This window comes from Schistocerca cancellata, chromosome 5, assembly GCF_023864275.1.
Source record: "Schistocerca cancellata isolate TAMUIC-IGC-003103 chromosome 5, iqSchCanc2.1, whole genome shotgun sequence".
In the NCBI taxonomy this organism is placed as follows: Eukaryota; Metazoa; Arthropoda; class Insecta; order Orthoptera; family Acrididae; genus Schistocerca; species Schistocerca cancellata.
This window is the reverse complement of record NC_064630.1, coordinates 372,488,094-372,508,483: the sequence shown is the minus strand read 5'-3', so window position 1 is coordinate 372,508,483 and position 20,390 is coordinate 372,488,094. Positions and strand designations below refer to the sequence as shown.

Sequence of the window (20,390 nt, the reverse complement as noted above, 5' to 3'; positions counted from 1 at the left end):
CACCGGAATCTTCACTTTTCTTGCTTTTTGAGTAGCGAAGACATTGACTGGTTTCTCCATGTTGAGCGACCATGCAATCCGTCTTACCACTGCTATTACAGCAAGACCTTGTAGCTGCTTGTTGCTCTTCAAGATCTGAGATAGTTTTTAATTATCTGTAAGCTGGAAAAGCTACGTTGTGCAGGAGCTACAGACACTGGTATGCACAAATATATTCTTAACACAATTGTAACATTTAGGGAAAGTCTTGCAAGTTCATTTCAAATATGCACTAAAATACTACTAAACATGTTTCCACAGTTTGTGGAAATACAGGGGACACTACTTCCAGTTCATTTGCAAGGTCCTGCGAATTTGTGTCTCCTGAATACATTTTAGGGTCTCTCAAATCTGCTGCAAGATTCCTACATTGCCTGTTGAGATCGTATTTCTTTGTTGCCAAGTTCTTAATGTTACAAATAACACTGAACACATCACAGCAGCCACAGAGCTGTTGAAACCTTTCCTTCACAGCCACAGTAGCGGCGTCTGCCACAACACAGAAGTAGTTTACCCTTAAGCAGTTCTCTTTCTCTTCAAATGGGATCATGCTTACTTTCTTAAGAAAACTGCCTTTAAAATAGTTGTAGATCTAGATTCTGTTAAAGATGCAACCAATTCCTCCACTTTTCTCGTAGCCTTTTCAAACCCATCAGTTCTATATTCTTCAATAACACTAGTCAAACAATGGAAAATCCAGGATGGAATGTAACAATGTGGTTTCAGGTTTCAGTTACACGAGACTGCAGTCGTGTGTTATAGTTTTGTGTGTGTGTGTGTGTGTGTGTGTGTGTGTGTGTTGTTGACGAAGGCCTTAAATGGCCAAAAGCTATAATATTGAGAATCTTTTTGTTGTGCCTATCTGTGACTCAGCATCTCCGCTATATGGTCAGTAACACTAACTGTTGATTTTATAATTTTACTCTAGTGTCTAACTACATTCCTTCTTGCTGAACTGCTTTATTGATTATGTTGACATGGCAAAGGATATTATGCCTATCACAGCACACAAAGAAAACTTAAATTTTGAGGTTTCTTTCAAGAGAATAGGTACTTCACTGAAACACATTGGATCATTTTTGCATTTGTTCTTTAAGTCTGTTAATGCAAGTCTTCTGTTATTAAGCTCAGATCTTACAACCTGAACACTTTCAATCCTAACCTCCCATCTTGCCCATCTTGCATCATACAGAGATTTCAGACTCAGATTTAGATTCTTGAGTGCTTTCCAGCACTTCACAGAGGCAGAAAATAATGTGAACAATGTTTGAACCACACCAAAACAATGTAGCACAATTCTAGATGATTTAACTGTTTTGCTAACAACGAAGTTCAAGGTATGAGCACAGCAAGGGATATAATGAGCTCTTGGTGTTTCTTTGATGGTACAAGGTTGAGTATCACTCTTCTTCCTTGCCCTTCTTGTTGCTCCTGTTGTCATAAGATTGTCCCTTACCATCTGCAACCAGTATGTCAAGTTATGTAGTATCTGAAATAACAATTTCTAATTTCAGTTGGTTTGGAAAACACATCTACCACTCTTAAAAGCATACTTAATTGTTACTTGTGACTTGAGTATGGTGTCTTTCATGATAGATACACTCTCATCAGAAATTATGGTAATGATTTAAATTTGTATGACCTTATATCTAAAAACAAAGATGCTGTAACTTACCAAACAAAAGTGTTGGCATGTTGATAGAGACAAAAAACACAAACACACACACAAATTTCAAGCTTTCGCAACCCACGGTTGCTTCTTCAGGAAAGAGGAAAGGAGAGGGAAAGACAAAAGGATGTGGGTTTTAAGGCAGAGGGTAAGGAGTCATTCCAATCCCGGGAGCAGAGAGACAAAAGGACAGGTATACACTCGCACATACACACATATCCATTCGCACATATACCCCCTAAGGTAAGTCTTTCCGCTCCCGGGATTGGAATGACTCCTTTACCCTCTCCCTTAAAACCCACATCCTTTTGTCTTTCCCTCTCCTTCCCTCTTTCCTGATGAAGCAACCGTGGGTTGCGAAAGCTTGAAATTTGTGTGTGTGTTTGTGTTTTTTGTCTCTATAAACATGCCAACCCTTTCGCTTGGTAAGTTACAGCATCTTTGTTTTTAGATATATTTTTCCCACGTGGAATGTTTCCCTCTATTATATTTGTATGACCTTACTTACATAAGTAACCAACGTTCCAATTAGGCCATACAATTAATATGATTATCTGATGAAGAATTGAACTTGGCCATTAATTTTACTTTCTCTAAATAGTTTCCATTACCTGAATTTCCCAACATTTCAATGTCACCTCTTAACAGAAGATTTCTTTCAGCAAGGAAGCATACTATGAAAAATACACTTAACAAAACTAATTTCCACCTCTTTTCTTCCTGATCAATTTGATCTTGAATTGTCAGGTCAATTAATTTTTAGTTTTTAATTCTCTGTGAAAACTCTTTCCACTTGCACATTTCAGTAATATGGTTATGGGATAGTTCATGGTTAGACAGAACTTTTGACAACCTTTGCCAGTCTCTTAAACCATTTCTTCTGACATGCCAGCACTTGAATTGAATAACTTGCAACAAAAGCAATACCCAGCATCTTTTGTTCAAAAATATACTAGCCACGTTTGTTTAACTTTTTCATCATTTGAAAGATGATGAAAGCAACAAAAACAGTAACACACTTACTCGTCTTGCTATTCACAGGAAATGTGACTTTTTTTCACTAATGTCTTGTGGACCTTCCTTGATTGCACTTATTCTTAGATTATCATTTATACTATCTGGCCAGACTCCAGGATAACTAACATCATGAACAACTTGAAAGCTGTAACTTCCCTTAGATGATTTTCTTTTGTCTTGGGGATCTCGGCTTGCTTCAATTTCTTCCACAGTAACATTGTTATTTTCTATTTCCACAGTTTCATCAGCCACTAATTCTTGCTTGCATGAACATGCAATTCTTCAGCATCATGAACTGATGAAGCTTAAGTAACACTACATTCTTTCACATCACATACTACATTCATTTAAACACTGTCAGTTTGGTTTAAAAATTTATTTAATGAGCTTTTTTTGCTGCAATTGCTCTTTATGATGTCACACCTACGTTTTCTTTTTTTTTGACACTGGCAAGTACTTATGATCCATTCTATGTTGTAGCATAAAACAAATCACAAACTCCGACAGCACCAGACACAGATGACAGACTTCATTCATACTTCACACTTGATTTAGTTGATGAACCAAGATACCAGAAACCTTAGGGCCCTTTACTCAAACATGCCCAAATGGATTAGCAGTGGAAATTCCAAAGAGCTTGTTTTCCTACACTGCACACTTTGTCTAGCAGGCAAGGCATATTAAGTGTCAGCATCATCAAATGCTTCTGGTATTTCTGCACAGGCCAGCAACTTACTGGGTCAGATGTGGAAATCCCTATTTTCATCATATCACTGGCCAAACGACTGCCACAGTATTCATCATAGCTGTCCATTAAAGAAAAAATAGTATCGACAGTGAAGGTGCTTTCAAGAGTGGGACTGCCTTGAATGGAGCCTGTTAACATTCTAAATTTGAAGAATTTTTTTTTTTTTTAAGCAGGTAACGAGACTTTACTAAATAAGAACAAAGATTTACAGCCTCATGGCGGGGCATCCCATGGCGGGGCATCCCAATCTCTGGGCTCCCCATGATTGTAGTGATTGCAATAGCCTTAAACTGGCCCTGTGTGTGATTTGTGTAACATATGACCAGCCGTGACATGACAGAATGATTAAAGCAACAAGACAGTGCTATCACCTCGATTAAATGAAGAAATTATTTTGTTAAGTTGTCATTTGTGTAAGATTTACTCTTACAAATACAGGGTAATTCTGTGTTGATGTTACACATACTTCAGGGATGATGGAGAAGGGTAAATGCATCAATTTGAGGTAAGGGATCCTAGTGTGGAAATGATACAAGTCAAAATGCTACAAACGTCTCATATTTCTGTCAATGAAATACACACACCGGCAATGTTGTTGATAATATTGTAGGGCAGGCAACTTTCAGAGGTGGTATTAAAGATGAAAACAAGAAAAAAGTGTGGTAAACATGGCCTCTAAAATGGTTATCTTAAGAGCTGTTAGCACTTGTTTAGTAGAAGAGGTACACTATGTGATCAAAAGTATCCGGACACCTGGCTGAAAATTACTTACAAGTTTGTGGCACCCTCCATCAGTAATGCTGGAATTAAATATGGTGTTGGCCCACGCTTAGCCTTGATGACAGCTTAAACTCTTGCAGGCAAATATTCAATCAAGTGCTGTAAGGTTTCTTGGTGAATGGCAGCCCATTCTTCATGGAGTGCTGCACTGAGGACAAGTATCGATGTTGGTGAGGCCTGGCTCGGATTCGGCGTTCCAAAACATCCCGAAGGTGTTCTGTAGGATTATGGTCAGGACTCTGTCTGGGCCAGTCCATTACAGGAATGTTATTGTCATGTAACCACTCAGCCACAGGCCATGCTTTATGAACAGGTGCTCTACCGTATTGAAAGATGCAGTCACCATCCCCAAATTGATTTTCAACAGTGGGAAGCAAGAAGGTGCTTAAGACATCAATGTAGACCTGTGCTGTGATAGTGCCATGCGAAACAACAAGGGGTGCAAGCCCCCTCCATGAAAAATGTGACCAGACCATAACACCACCGCCTCCAAATTTTACTGTTGGCACTACACACATTGGCAGATGACGTTCACCGGGCATTCACCATACCCACACCCTGCCATCGCATTGCCACATTGTGTACCATGATTCATCACTCCACACAACGTTTTTTCCACTGTTTAATCGTCGAATGTTTACGCTCCTTACACCAAGTGAGGTGTTGTTTGGCATTTACTAGCATGATGTATGGCTTATGAGCAGCTGCTCAACCATGAAATCAAAGTTTTCTCACCTCTCACCTAATTGTCATAGTACTTGCAGTGGATCCTGATGCAGTCTGCAATTCCTGTGTGATGGTCTGGATAGATGTCTGTGTACTACACATTATGACCCTCTTCAACTGCCGGAGGTCTCTGTCAGTCAACAGACCAGGTCGGTCTGTAGGCTTTTGTGCTGTACGTGTCCCTTCACATTTCCACTTCACTATCACATCAGAAACAGTGGACTTAGGAATGTTTAGGAGTGTGGAAATCTTGCATACAGACATATGACACAAGTGACACCTGATCACCTGACCATGTTCGAAGTCCATGAGTTCCATGGAGCAGCCCATTCTGCTCTCTCATGATATCTAATGACTGCTAAGGTCGCTGATGTGGAGTACCTGGCAGTTGGCGGCAGGACAATATAAAAAACATGTTTTTGGGGGTTTCTGGATACTTTTGATCACATAGTGTATGTTTCAAAATAACATTAATGAATGAGTGCTCATAGCTCTTTATGTATGCATTCTAGGGCCCATATTTACTGGACTTTTTTTTCTTGTTTATGGTCTGTACTACTACCTCCAGATGTTCAGAAACCAAAGAGCTTGCAGTAAAACACATGTCTTTCACACTACCGAAGGTGAACACGTACTCATAGCACTTGAGGTATGCGTTTTTAGAGTCCATGTTTACTAGACATTTTTTTCTTGTTGGTCCTGGTGGAGGTTCGAGTCCTCCCTCGGGCATGGGTGTGTGTATTTGTTCTTAGGATAATTTAGGTTAAGTAGTGTGTAAGCTTAGGGGTTGATGACCTTAGTAGTTAAGTCCCATAGGATTTCACACACATCTGAACATCTTTTTCTTGTTTTGGTCAATACTACCACCTATGAAAGTTTCCTACCATATAATCTTAGCCACAACAGTACTTGCACATGTATTCCACTGTCAGAGATATCAGAATGATTTTTGCCTGTAGCTTTCAGTTTGGTCATTTTCAGACCACAGCCCTTACCTCAGATTGATACATTTAGCCTTCTCCATCATTCCTGAATATTTGTAGCATCATCATGGAATCATCCTGCATACTCTTCAAACCATTTTGAAGTGCATGCACTTAGCATGGTACTTAGGAGCATGGGAAGAATGACTTCCGAAATGAGTCTATGCATGATACATAGGCACTTGAAGAACATCTCTCGATTTCTAGCTGGTTACTGATTCTTGAAAGTCTGTAAGCAGATTTCTGTGGAATATTTTGCTATCTGTCTTCAAGAGTTTGCAAAATCAGGTTTTTCAACATTTCTGTTATGCTCTCCTGCGAGTTAAACAAGTGTGCGACCATTCATGTCACCATAATTTGTTTGTATGAGTGTACTAATTCTAATTGAGAGTCATCAATATTTCAGTCATATGATAATAGTTTTTTTCATTTCTGAAGCACGTAATTTTATATTTCTATACATTTAAAGCAACTGACCAATAATCAAAAGATTCTGAAATCTTAAGATATGATTTAACATTTCTGCAGCTTTTTTCAGACAGTACTTCAGTGTGGATAACAGCATTATTTATGAGAAGTCTGAGGTTTCAATTGCTATTTTCCTGGAGCACACATGAAATTACCTCTACTTTTATTGATGGTTCTTCATCCAAGATAATCTGCTGCATCATGCCTACCAAGAAGTCCTTACTTCAGTCACAAGCAATGTTTTGACACTGCGTATAATCATAATTTTGTTAATAAACTTTGATGTGATACCGAATCATGTGCATTTTGAAAGTCCAGAAATAGTGTATGTACTAAATTTCCTTGATCCATGTCCTTCAGGATGTCATGTGATAAAAACCAAAAGTTGGGTTTAGCTCAATTAGTGTTTTTGGAATCTATGCTGGTTGACATGAAGGAGGTCATTTTAGTTGAGATGCTTCATGATGTCTGAAATCAGAATATATTTTGGGGCCAAAAACAGATGTACGTTAATAACACAATATTTTATTGGATCACTTGTGTTATCTTTCTCCAATGTCTTGTTCAAGGGGTCTACAGTATGTTATGATTAAAATGAGAGCTAATCCAGCCACAGATTCTAGGATCTGATGGGAACCCCATCGGAGCCTGGAGCCTGGTTTAATTTTAACAATTTTAGCTGTTTCTGAACACAACCAACATTAATATCTGTATCATTAATCTTTGCAGTGATGCAAGAAGTACACTTCAGCAGTACATCAGTATCTTTCTTTCAATTGATTTGATTTGATTTAATCTGGGAGAGAAAACAACAGTGGATTTACCCCCCAGCTGCCAGCACTAAATAAACTAAGTTTATTGTGCAAGCTCTCTCTCTGCCATTCTAGTACTGACTTCCAATGCCCTTGAAGAGTAGTAGGTGACCCTTTACCACACACAATTTCTTCAGGAGTTAGTGACGAAACATTTTGTGTATTTGATGCTGTTTCATGCCCCTCACCACATAGTCTCTACTTTGGGGCTTCTTTCTCATTTCCTACTCTGTATGAATGTTTCTGGAAGTTCCCATGGCCATTCCTTAAACTTACCATGGGTTTAATCTGCCTCCTCTTCAAACCTATGATTGCAGAACTTCTTTTTAAACACAGTTTCAGCATCATTTGGTTGTGCCACATTTCTGTTTTTGGGCCTTAATCCAAAGTTCTTTTGCTCCCTTCTTATCCATTCATGTAGTTTAGGTTTTATCACCACTTTAATTATCTGGTCTAACAAATGGGATCATAACCCCTGAGCTGGGTAGCCTATCAGCTTTTACATTACCAGTGATATTTGAATAAGCAGGGACCCTCAGCACATTTACCCTTTTCCTTGTCCCTAGTGTCACAAGGGATTCCTGGACTTCTGCAATAACTTATGATCTCATTGCAGCAGCTGTTAGAGATTTCAGGGCTGCTTGGCTGGCTGGATAAATGTAGATGTTTCTATCCTTACAGCACCTGTGTAGATTCTTCTCTGTGTACACCCTGATAGCAAATATCTCCACCTGGAATACTATAGCCAGCTTCCCCAGAGAGATTGCACTCCCTGGCCTAGGCTGTACCCTGTACACACCAGTCCCAGCACCTTTGTCTGTTTTCAACCCATCAGTAAACCAGACTTTGTCACCTGAGTAGTATCATGGTTCATTCTTCCACTGTTCCCTACTTCCAGTTGTTACACTGAAAGATTTATTGGAGCGGCTGAAAGCTATTATATAGTCAGCCATCATTCCCCTGACCATTTCTATATTTTTACCTCATTCATTATACTTGAATATGGTACTGGATATTCTACTGATTTCCAGTTTTTGACATATATTCCCCAGTCACTGCCTCAATTGTAACCCATAGGTGTAATGTGGGCATTTCCAGCAGGGTCTCCGTCCCATCAGTGTGGTGCTGTTAATTCTGCCTGTTACACTACAAAAAACCAATCTCTGCACCTTTTCAAACTCCATAGCAGCCGCATTCTTTTCTACTTTATTTCACTGTATTTTAGCCCCATAAGTTACCATACATCTTATAGCATGGGTGTATGTCTAATACATCCTCCTGGGATTAAACCTAATCCCCTCCCCCCTGACACTTATAGTGCACATGAGAGCACCTTTTGACTTGCAACTTATATTCCTTATGTGAAGGGTTCATTTTAGTTTCACATCCAGGGTTATCCCTAGATATTTCACTATCCCCTCTATTGGTAGAATTGAATTGAAGAACTGGATATGCTTCATCATGATGGTACAACAACAGATTTCCTGGGGCTGATCCTTATATCCTGTTTTTACACCTCTTTTTCGTGATATTCAGAGTGTATTGTGCTATTGCTCTAATGGTACTTTCAAATTTGACAAGTATTGCAATGACTGAATGATACACATATCCTTGGAAAAAGTAAACTCTAACAATTGACTCTTTAATGAGTTCATTCACCACTAGGTCCACACTAGTGGACATTCTCTGGTGGTCCTTATTGCATTTTTACACCCATCATGATGTGTTTCTAGCTTTTGTCTACTCAGCATGGTCTTACTCCACCTGCATACAGTGGTCTTAATACCATGCTCTTCTGCAGCTCTAACCACGATTTTGAAGATAGCATTGCTAAAAGGCCTCTCTTGACCTGGGAAAAAATAGTCCCTGAAAGTATAGAGCTTTTTCTACCTTCTCAGCAAATTGGTGAAGTGTTCTTTTGTGTCACTTATCTGGTTGATATTCATGTTGATTTTCATGCAGAGGTACTTCAGTTAACACACTTTGCCTAACATGCACATTAACCAGTTTTTCTAATGTCTTTCATAGAAAGTAAGACAGATTGATTGGTCTCATATCCTTAGTCTTGGTATGATCAGTTCTCCCTTGCTTCAGATGGAGAACAATCTTTTCTGTCCAAACATTAGGAATGACACTGGCTGCTAGACCGACTTCAAACAAACAGCATAGGAGTAGGAGGCTGATTAATACCTCTCCTGCTTGTTGCAGTAGAGCTGAAAAAATTCCATATGTGCCTGGTGACTTATGATTGAAACCCGATTGAAACATTCCCAACACCCACTGGTTTTTCTTGAAGCCAACACATACTTTGACAGACTGCCAGTTCTCCTATTGGTTACTGGTGAACGAGTACCTCATGCATTGTCCTTGTGTACCTGCCATCCTCGTTTCTTTGTGTACCTCATGGATTTGTTGGTATTCTTGTGAGGATTTTGTGAAGTCTGGCCATGATAGCTGTACCTTCCACCTCCTCACAGAATACCTTCTAGGATGATTGTTTTGCTTGCTTAATAGCAAGATTATATTTGTCAAGGGCCTTTGTAAATTAAATTATTGTTCCACCTAGATACATTACTGTTTGTGCTCTCTTTGGTGATAGGACAGTTTTCTAAGTGTTAGGTCTGGGTGGCAAGTTCACTTCATCTTCCATTTCCTGTAAATCTACTGGTTTTGGTGTAAGTTTAGGTCTTTCCTATACAAGCTCCAATCTGTTTCCCCAAGATTCCTATTGGCCATGGTCTGCTTAGTGCTCATTTCAACCCTAAACATAATATACATGTGTCAGATAAGGATGGCTTCATCTCCACATGCCACTGTTTGACATAGCTACCCATGAAGATGGAACAAAATGTTATGTCATTTCCTTCTTCCCTTCTTGTCTTCTTGAAAGTAGTTTGCTTACCCCTATTCAAGAGCTTTATATTGGTCTCCAGTAGATATTGAAATAGATGCTAACCTCTGCTGTTAGTGCCACTGCTTTCCAAACCAGGTTGTGGGCATCACAGTCAACAAGCAGTTTTGCCAACCAGTCTCCTCACTTCGTAGGAAGGAGGAACATTGACCTCATATGGAAGGCAAGTTGAGGCCAGTACAAATTTCCTTGTGCTTCCTTCCTCAAGTGGCTTCATCCTGGTGGTCACTAAGTACCTGGAACAAAAAATTGCCATCAGCATGAATGTAATTTCATTTTTAATGTGAAAGAATGTTCCGGGGGTGTTTAGATTTCTCACATAAATCAGATTACCTCCAGGAGTTGTCCCCTTACTATGTTGCAGGTTTATCTGCAACACTTCCAGTGACCAGCTTGTCGCCATTGTCACTCCTGATATCCTTAACCCAGTCGCATAAATTGACGAACTGTAGTCACATAAAGTTGCTATAACATTTAAATTGTATGATAAGCTCAGCTTGCGGATGATTGCTTCACTATATGAATCCATGAAGTTCAGTTTCTGGCTAATAGATGGCTCTTAATTGTATCATAAAATGATGCACAGGCCGTGCTTATCATTGGGTATCTGATTTTAGTAAACAATCAATAAGGTGTAGAGAGTATTTCATTGCTGAAGATAAGGATGGTTTACAGAGACCACTAGAGTGTGCACAGTTACCTGAGAACTCTGTTCACAGGTGACTATCTACAAGTACCACCATTATGAGACTTCAGAAAAAACCATGGGCACATCTCTCAATACACATACCCCCAACTTAGATAGAAAGAATGTCACAGAAAGGTGTGTTGTGTGCTACCCAAAAGAAAAAAGTAGCAAAAGTGCAGTTTACAAAGTGTGGCGTTGTTCTACATTTAGAAGACTGTTTTGAGATCTGCCATACTAGCTGATTTGTAAAACACTCATACTAGCTGATATACAGGGTGTCCATAATTAAAGTTCCAGTTTCAAAATGCTGTAGAAAGAGAACCAATGCTCAGAATGATGTCAAATTTGAACAACATATTATTGATGATTGAGAAGAGATTTCTAATTGTTATGGGACTGAGACAAGACATGTTCAGCGTGCTGTCCACTGTTTCGTACCACAGCATGTTCCACAACAGATTGGAGTGTGTCGTGGGTCATGTTCAGAATGCTTTGCTCAGTGCATGCTTTCAGTTCAGCTCCGTTCATAATTGGAGCACTGAAGACAACATCTTTCAGAAATCACTCCAATTAAGATCGGGTGATCTGTACGGCAAGGCTGTAGGGAAATGATGGCTGATAAAATCTAGCATTTCTGAAATGCATCTGCATCAGTCACTTCACTGTCTGTGCAATGTGTGAACGAGCGCCATCTTGCATAAAAATGATCCTGCCCACACATCCATGCTGTCTTACCCACACACCCATGCTGTTGAAGGGTTGGAATGATGTCAGTGTGCGAAAGACTCTCATAGCATGTACAAGTGATGGTACAGGTAATGGGAATTGCAGGACTCATTTCCTTGGAAAAATGCAGCCCTACAATAAGTGGATGCTATTAACATGCACCACACAATATGCTTTGCAGAATTTAATGGTACCAGTTGATGTGTGTGTGGATTTTCTGTTGCCCATATTTTGCAATTCTGCATATTGACATGTCCTTATAGATGGGAACGGACTTCATCTGTCCACAGAATGTTCTGTGGCAGTTCATTGTCCACTTCCATGCAAGTTAGAAATTCCAGAGTGAAAATTCATCTTGCTGGCTGGTCAGCAGGAAGCAACACCTGTACATGGGTGATTTTATATGGTAGTAAGATAGGGTGTGTCATAATGTTTTATGTGCTGTGCTTGTAGGCATGTCTAATGTTTGGGCACCTCTGTCACATAGCACTTCAAAAGAACCAATTTTTTTTTCAAATTTTGTAATCATTTTCTCTGGATTCTTAGCAGACATCAGAGCAATGCCTTTTTTTCATTTTCTTGAGTGCCTGCAACTTCTGCAGGGCCACTGGTTCACACTTTCCCTTGTAAAGGAGCTTTACCAGCAGTACATGATCCTTCATGGAGATAGTCATGATGGGCATCACGGACACAAACTGAGGAACAGCCATATGCCACACATCTGTTGGTGTGCTTATTCTGATGCTTACAGCGCCATCTATTGGTTAAATTTACATTAATTTTTTTTCCATGACATTTCACCCTGAGTCAGTAACATGCAGTTCAATTTTATCATTCTCAGCAGAGGTGCCTTTCCTACAGTGTTTTGAAACTGGAACTTTAACTATGGACACCCTGTGTATTAATTCTTATTTCACAACAACCAGTGGGATATTTAAGTAGGATTTTATCGGGTTGTCACTGTGACAGTAACATGCGAGAATCCTTCATTCGGTTTTAGGTCTTACTCTTGTATTGCCTTCAGGAATTTCTCATTGACTTCAATCAGAATAGTTTAGCCATCAGGTAAAACCTTCCTGTTAATTACCCTTCAGTCATCTATCGAGACTTTCTGGTTATGCACCCATATTTTCTTGAACAGGATCTTTGGAGGAAAATCCTTAAGTAGTCTGGGAACCCAAATTTATATCTTTTCAGTCTTGAAGAGTTCCTCTGCTGCCTTGACCAGCAAATTTGTCTCCTCCCATGGATGTATCGTGATCGTCATATTCTTCAGCTAATCTATTTTTCCCATCCCGTCATAGGCAAAGATTAGAGCACCTTTGTTGAAATAGATCCTCATGCATTTGTGGCCTTGACTTGTGTCTTTCCCAGTCTTTTCAAAGAGAGCCATCTGAACTAGTTATTCTAGCTGTTAGGTGATGCTAACAAGTGAGTATCCTTGTTGGATTACTGCTATTATAAAAATTGAAACTGCACTACTATACATCTGTTTCCTGTTTCAGCTTTTTCCTGGATCTGGTTTTCCTGGGAAATGGAAATGAAAGACTCCTTCCTCATTCTCTTAGTCTATGTCTTGGAAGTCTTATGTCTTATGTCTTATGTTCAAGACCTTTACTTCCCTCCATTTGTTCTTTATTGCCTTTCTTTTCTCTTTATTGTCTTAGAAGTTTCCTGCTCTCTGCCCCAGACAAGACTTTGATCTTGATCTGGTCCAACTTATTAGTGATGTTTTCCTCTTCTTGGACTGGTCTATCCCCTGATGCTGTTGTGGGCATAGTTTCTCAATGTTTGGAAATTTGAGGTATCATCAAGTCCCTCAGTTTTTAAATTTGTTTCTGCATCTTTCATTTTGGGCCTCTGAGAATTTGGGGTATACCAAGTCAACACCAGTGGATCCCCATGCCAGTGTAAGACTAATTACTCTGGAAGGTCACCTGATATGCCTGAAGGTTCATATATGATATATCTTCCCATTTGATACATACCCTTTGACACATATAGCATCATTCCTTGGGTTGGGGGCCTAGGGCATTGGGGTAAAGGACTATGGAAAAATGTGTGAAAAGAGATGGAACACTGAGGGGTTTATTTCATCATGTTCATCCACTGAGTCCTGTCCAGCTTAGAAGACGTCCTCGGATTCATGTGAGCATGCTAACATCTCTTCTTGCACAAAGTCAATGCTACAGTAAGTTCTTTAGTTGAAAACCTGCTACCTTCAATTTCAGTTCCTGTGCTGTCCACGAGTTTCTGGACACTGACGTTGGTGCCACTGATAGCCTTTACATATGATCAGAAATTTTTGGGCTTTGTGAGAGATCTAGATGAGTTTTTGTATATCATTTCAGTAAGCACAGTGGTTTTGAATGTTTCTGTAGGGTATTCCTCTATTCTTCACCAGTTAACATTTATCCTAGTCTATAGTACTTAATTACATGGAATTTTTAGTGTGCTTATTATGCCCCACCATATCCTGGACATGTTCGGTTTTTGACTTCATCTTATATGCTGCAGCATATAGGTCACCTCTTTCTATTTAAAAGAACACTAATCAGAGATGGGCTGCTAGATTTGTTACTGGTAGGTTTGAATGACATGTAAGCATTATAGAGATGCTTTGGGAACTCAAATGGGAATCCCTGGAGGGAAGGCGATGTTCTTTTCGAGAAACTCTATTGAGAAACTTAAGAGAACCGGCATTGGAAGCTGACTGCCGAACGGTTCTACTGCCACCAACATACATTGCACGTAAAGACCACGAAGATAAAATATGAGAAATTGGGACACATACAGAGACAGTTGTTTTTCCCTCATTCTATTTGCGAGTGAAACAGGAAAGGAAATGACTAGTAGTGGTACAGGGTACCCTCCGCGATGCTCCATACAGCGGGTTGCTGAGTACCTAAGTAGATATAGATGTAGATGTAGCTGTGGAACATATCAGTGACTGAAAGTACATGAATTACTTTCAATTAGTAAGAGACGTGTTATCCAGGACTGCAGAATAAGGAAAAATTACCTACATTAGTACATGTTGCAACCTCTGCATAATGCAAATACTTACAAAAGCTGTAATTGGAGCTATAGCTGTCTTCACAGAATAAGGGAAATTTAAATGATGGATGAGTGGATAACACACTGGTTTAAAGTGCAACAAAGAGAACAAGTAGAGCAGAGGGCATCAGTGGCTCACAATTTTTACACAGCTTACTAAGTCAAAACCATCATTTGTACAGTATTATTTCCAATGGTTACTCTTAAAATGTTCAACACACTGCCTTGAGAAGTGTTGTTTCTGTGACCAGTATTATTCAGAAGGATTACTGTGAAGGACTTGAAACGGCACCTGTCATACTGTGCTGGAGTATTTTTCAATAGTGAATCAAGTGATTGTACACAATAATATTATTTTTTACATCTGTTTCATATGTTCTTGTTATAAATAATTTTGTTTGTCTGATATATGATAAAAAGTGTTGTAAATAACTTCTTGGTAAGTTATATGATATAGAATACAGTGCTGACACATTCAGTCCAGTCATGATTGCTAAATAATGTGGATCTGATTATAAAGTAAAAAATATAAAAAAGTGGAGCGACTGATAACCTTAAAATTTTTCTATATCTTATTGCTCAACACTTGTTACAATTAGTAATCTATTTTTCAATAGATTTTATTTTTATTTTACAGCTCTTCAAGAATAGTACCAGTGAACTGATGAAAGAGATAATGCAGTGACAGTGAAAACTGAATTGCAGTTGTGATGCCAACTTACATGAAATTCACATTTTAAATCATGTAGGTTAATTTTGTTGGTGATGAAATTCACCCATGCCATGTAATTACTTAATACCCACTGCTTATTACTGACAGAACTGCAGTGTGTACCATTATAAAGGAGCCGTGATTGTTTCAGTATTATGTTATCATTGTTCACAGATCTCAAAATTTCATTATATTGCAATAATTTCCTTGCTCAAAGAGAGTGCAATTTAGTTGCCTTCTGCTCACAGACTCACTAAACATCACTAATTTTGAATGTTACCATCAATAAACTATGACAACCTGTTTTAATTTAATTTGGAAATTTTGTCATTTGCATTCCATCAGAATTGAGTAACCATCAACCACCACATAATATTTTACTGTTCTGTGTTGAGTAAGAAAACCTTAAATAGGTTAATATATTGCTATTGTTGTATGCACTAGAACAATTACCTGTTGCTTTTACAGGAATCCTTGATGGTTTTACAAATAACTGTTTGGACTCAGAAACTGGAGATTTTTTTTACTGTCCTATCATTACTAGTATGTAATAACTTGACACTAAGCCATAAACTGTTACTTCTGAACCCATATCAGCAGTCTGAGGATCATATTGCCTTTATTGTGAAACTAGATATTGTGGTCTTCCTGTTGTGTCAGTGTTTTTGCACACTGGAGTCTTCTCTGGATTAATTGGACACTCTGTAAGGACAAGTGTCTGTTACATAGGATAGGATTTTGAAAAAGACCTCAAATGAAAGTTCCAAAACAAAGGAAAATAATAGTTTGAAAGCTCTGGAGACCATCAACAACTAATATAAAAATATGTGCCCTTTTATTATGAGATATGTTTACTAGATCTGCACTGAACTATTTCTAGAATTATAAATAGTTGGTTCACTACAAGTGTGCCTATATATGTATTCACTGGTAAGTATGAAAAACTTATTTAAGAACAATAATAATAGTCAGATTGATTGGCATATTGATTCCAAGATGCTGCAAGCGTATGGACAAACAATAAACAACACCAAAACTTTTATTTCTGTAGTTTGAAATTTTTTTTGACATTAAAAAATTATGGGAACAAGTTGATTATTTATATAAGTGCAGTTCGTCTTTGTCTAAGCACTCTAATTTTGGAGATTGTTGTAGCGTATATCCCATGATCGCTGCAGTGTTACTTCTTAGCATCTACACACTGTGATTTAATTAGGTTGTTATTTACGGTATTTGCCTCAATTTTAGTGGACTAATGTCAAGTGACAAACAGTGTCATCAGCCTTTAATTAAATTGAATGAATTATGATTTTATATTACTTCTGTAACATGCAACTCACATTTCACAGTTCCTGTAACTGTTTCAAAATGAAATACTAACATATCCAAATTCAGTGAGAATAATTATCACATAACTAGACAATTTATCTGCATAGCATAAGTACAGTTAAAACACACAGAAGTATTTCAAAAGGATATGTACTCTCCTGTTTTGTGTGGATACCCACATCTTTGTTAGAATTAGGTGTTAATTGATAGTCCTTGTTTCCCTCCTGTGTTCCAATATATCTTACAATAGCATTCTTAACACACAGTGTGAATGTTTGAGGAGTGCATGTTTCATATCTGTTCTGAGTCTTGCTAAGTGTGCAGTTGTAAAAAATTCCTAATGTTTTCTTATAAGGTAGGTTCTTTTCAAAAACTGGGTTTGAATAGGAAACTGTGCTACTGCAGTATAAAATTCTTGGTAGAAACTGCATGTTAAAGCATACCAGATGACCAAAATGAAAAAAAGAATGGGTTAGAATTGCAGAATGCACATACTTTGACATACAGTATTCCTCTGTGACTTAATAAAAGAACACCAATTACTATTTTATGAGACTACAGTGAAGTGTTACAAAATTTTCATATAATCATTATATTTTTTAAAATAAGAAAATTTTGATTTACATCACATTTATGGTATTTCAATTTGTTGACTCCTAACCAGTATTAACTTTCAGCCAGTTTTTGCTATAGCTTTATTGTTGTTCCAGAGCATGCAGAAATATTGTATAGCTGTTTCATGTGCAAAGTCAGTTTTTAAAAATTGTGTGGCAGTGCAAAACAAAATTCTGTGAATGCCGCACTGTTATTTCATTACATATTATTGCTTTTAAATACTGCATGAGACAGTGTAACTGTGTGTGTTATAGGTACATTTAGATATATCCAGTGTAATGATAAATACAGTGGACTTCTGTGTTAAGTATAGATCTTCTTATTAGAGTCACACAGCTAAGGAAATGCTTATAGTGTTTATGAAACTGGTCTGACTCAATGCCATAAGTGTATGTGATGTTTCCCATTAAAAAAAAGTGTCCCCTAAAGGATTACATGCTTCTGTGTATATCACATTTCCTGCTATAAACTCAATGAGAACAGAAGAGTGCTGGTGGAAATGAACTTTTATCTTGAATTATTGTGATATTTTATGTCTCTCAGTAACTTTTCATTTTAGTAAGTTGTTTCTCAGTGCTAAACTAGTTCACCTTGCACTTCATTAATTGATATTTATTTGTGCAACAGGCATAAAAAGTAAAATTTTCTGCAGCATTAGGAAACGTATTTCAAGACAGTGCTAGCCTACAAGGTCACTGATATTAAAAAGTTACTCCTCTTCATAACTCTGTTGAGACTGAAAATATATTATACTGGAATTCATTTTTTCTCATTGTTATGATCAGCTATAGCCTCTTACATAAAGAAAGGGTGCACTCACTAGTATTTTTTAATGTAAAGAAAGGCCAAATTCAAGAACAAATTTTTGCTTCGTAAACAGAGAATGAGACTTCTTAATATGCATGAATACTAAAGTCATGAATGCTTAAGTGAAATTGCTGTTAATGTCAGAGCTTCATGATATTTTGGAAATTGCAGTAAGCAATGTAAAACAAAACAAGTGTAATATACATCAGATGTATAAAAAATTTTAGATGTTATGGTTTTTTATAACTCATAACTATATAAACTATTACAAATTTTTTACACTTGCATTTAAATATGGAACGTCCATCATAATTCAATTACTTGTATAACTATATTCAGTCATAATTTGATAAACACACCAGCTTCAGTTAATATATTTAATGGAAGAACTTCCAGGTCATGTGCATTTTAACTCTTGGATATTGCTCCAAGGGGTGACAACTCACATTTAGTGATAAATAGGATGAGATGTTTTGAAATGTACTGAGAGAAAGTTGAGGCAGTGGAGAGTTGGTTTTCTTCAGAGATGCAAATGCTTTCAGTTAACAGAATTTGTTTTGGAAATCTAAATTTTACGAACAAAACACTTTTGTTTACAACTCTTGTTCTCATTAAGTTACAGGCACTGATGAATTAAAGAATAATAAAATGGATCATTGAAAACATTGGTGAAGCATGATCAGTTCCCTTCAGTCAGTACTACACACCATGAGAAAAATTATTTTATTCTGATACAGTGCTATTTTTCTGACAGAATCTCTCACATGAGGCTCTATGATTGCTGAACTACATTCATCCACATGTATCAGTTTGCAATAAAAACATGAGGTATTTCCACTGTACAGGTGACATGAAAAATGTGTACATATATATTTGTGTATTAAATAAGCTGACTAAACCAAAGAAATGAGCAACCATGTTAAAGACATTACATTTTGTACATAATTGTAAAAATGTAAAAAAAATGTAATAAATACTTTTGTATAGGATAAATATATTTGAGATAAAACGTAAGAAGTGTAAGTTTCATAATTTATGTTTTAAAATTTGACTCACTTGTTGCTTGTAATACTTTATAATGAATGTAAATTTCGTGTTAGACAGTGAACTCAATTTTGCCCCATATTTTCAGATGTACGTTTATGAATTTTTAAGATCAAATGCAGGAAATTCAATTGGTACGAATGTTCAACTGTAATCCATATCAACTGTTATTATTATGAACATGGAATTAAAAGATTTAAATCTCAGTTGGTTCAGTGGGATTAACAAAACTATTAATAAAATTTGTGCAATTTATTCGGCTTGAATGTTGATTATTTATTTGTAGCTCTGTTCAAACAGAGATTGAAAAGAACAAAATAACAATGTATAATGAACTGTGTCATTTTACTCTTTGTACGATGTTCATATTGAATATCGTTAGTTGTTTAATTGTGGACTGTTAAGAATGAAGAATTAAGCGAATGGGTTGCTCTCATTTGAAGACCTGTAAGAAAATAAAGTTATTTTTTACAGATTTTTATTTTTATTTAAAAGATAAAACATCCTTTTTGCAACAAAAATTAATCCCTCGCTACCATATTCCCTTTTCCTTACTAAATATTAATTAAAAAAATAGACTGATATCTTTCCCAAAATGTTAGATCAGTAATGCTTAACAAACATATCCTTACATTTCATGTAATGTAAGCTGCCATAAAATTTGTCATGACAAAAAAGTTGTAATAGATTTGAACTTCATTGTCACCATATTTTAAAATTGGTATTTTGTTGGTATAAACAATCTTCACTGTCTGTTTCGATTTGTGTTGTTGTTTGAAATGGGCATAATTCATTTTGCTAATTAGATCTTCCAATTTCTTTCATATCTGTTTTCCAAGCTTTAAGCATTCCAAATCAATGTGTTAGTAGTTTATGTTCTTGTTTGTATATCTAATCAGTTGTGTTGTTACTTTCATTTCCAAAGATTCAGCAGTGATGAAGAAATTAGATGTAATGTGACACATCATTCACATCACACAATTATAGGTTTCTTTCAGGAGAACAGTTTAATCTTTGAAATCTCAAATTCTATGAAATTGAAACCAGTATTTTTGAAGATCATGTGTCAAGCAAATGTTTATTTTATCTATCCTACCTTGAAAATGTGGTTCAGATATTCATTTTAGAATGTAGATGTGTCATTCTCGTTGTGGGAAAAGTGGAGCAATTGCAATGTGAAAGGTATTTTACTAGCTAGATTTGATAATGTTAAAAGAAAAATGTTTATGCTTAGGAATAATTGCTTAATTCTTTTCTTG

At 37.1% G+C, this 20,390-nt stretch overlaps 1 protein-coding gene across 1 annotated transcript in view; it reads left to right on the top strand.

Moving 5' to 3' along the window:
- Positions 1 to 19,607, top strand: part of LOC126188544 (protein disabled) — a gene marked incomplete at its 5' end in the record, with an annotated part of 358,462 nt that extends 338,855 nt beyond the window's left edge. Inside the window, one exon of the mRNA XM_049930144.1 lies at positions 15,262 to 19,607. The remainder of the gene's footprint in view (positions 1 to 15,261) is intronic.
- Between the last annotated feature and the right edge of the window lie 783 nt (positions 19,608 to 20,390).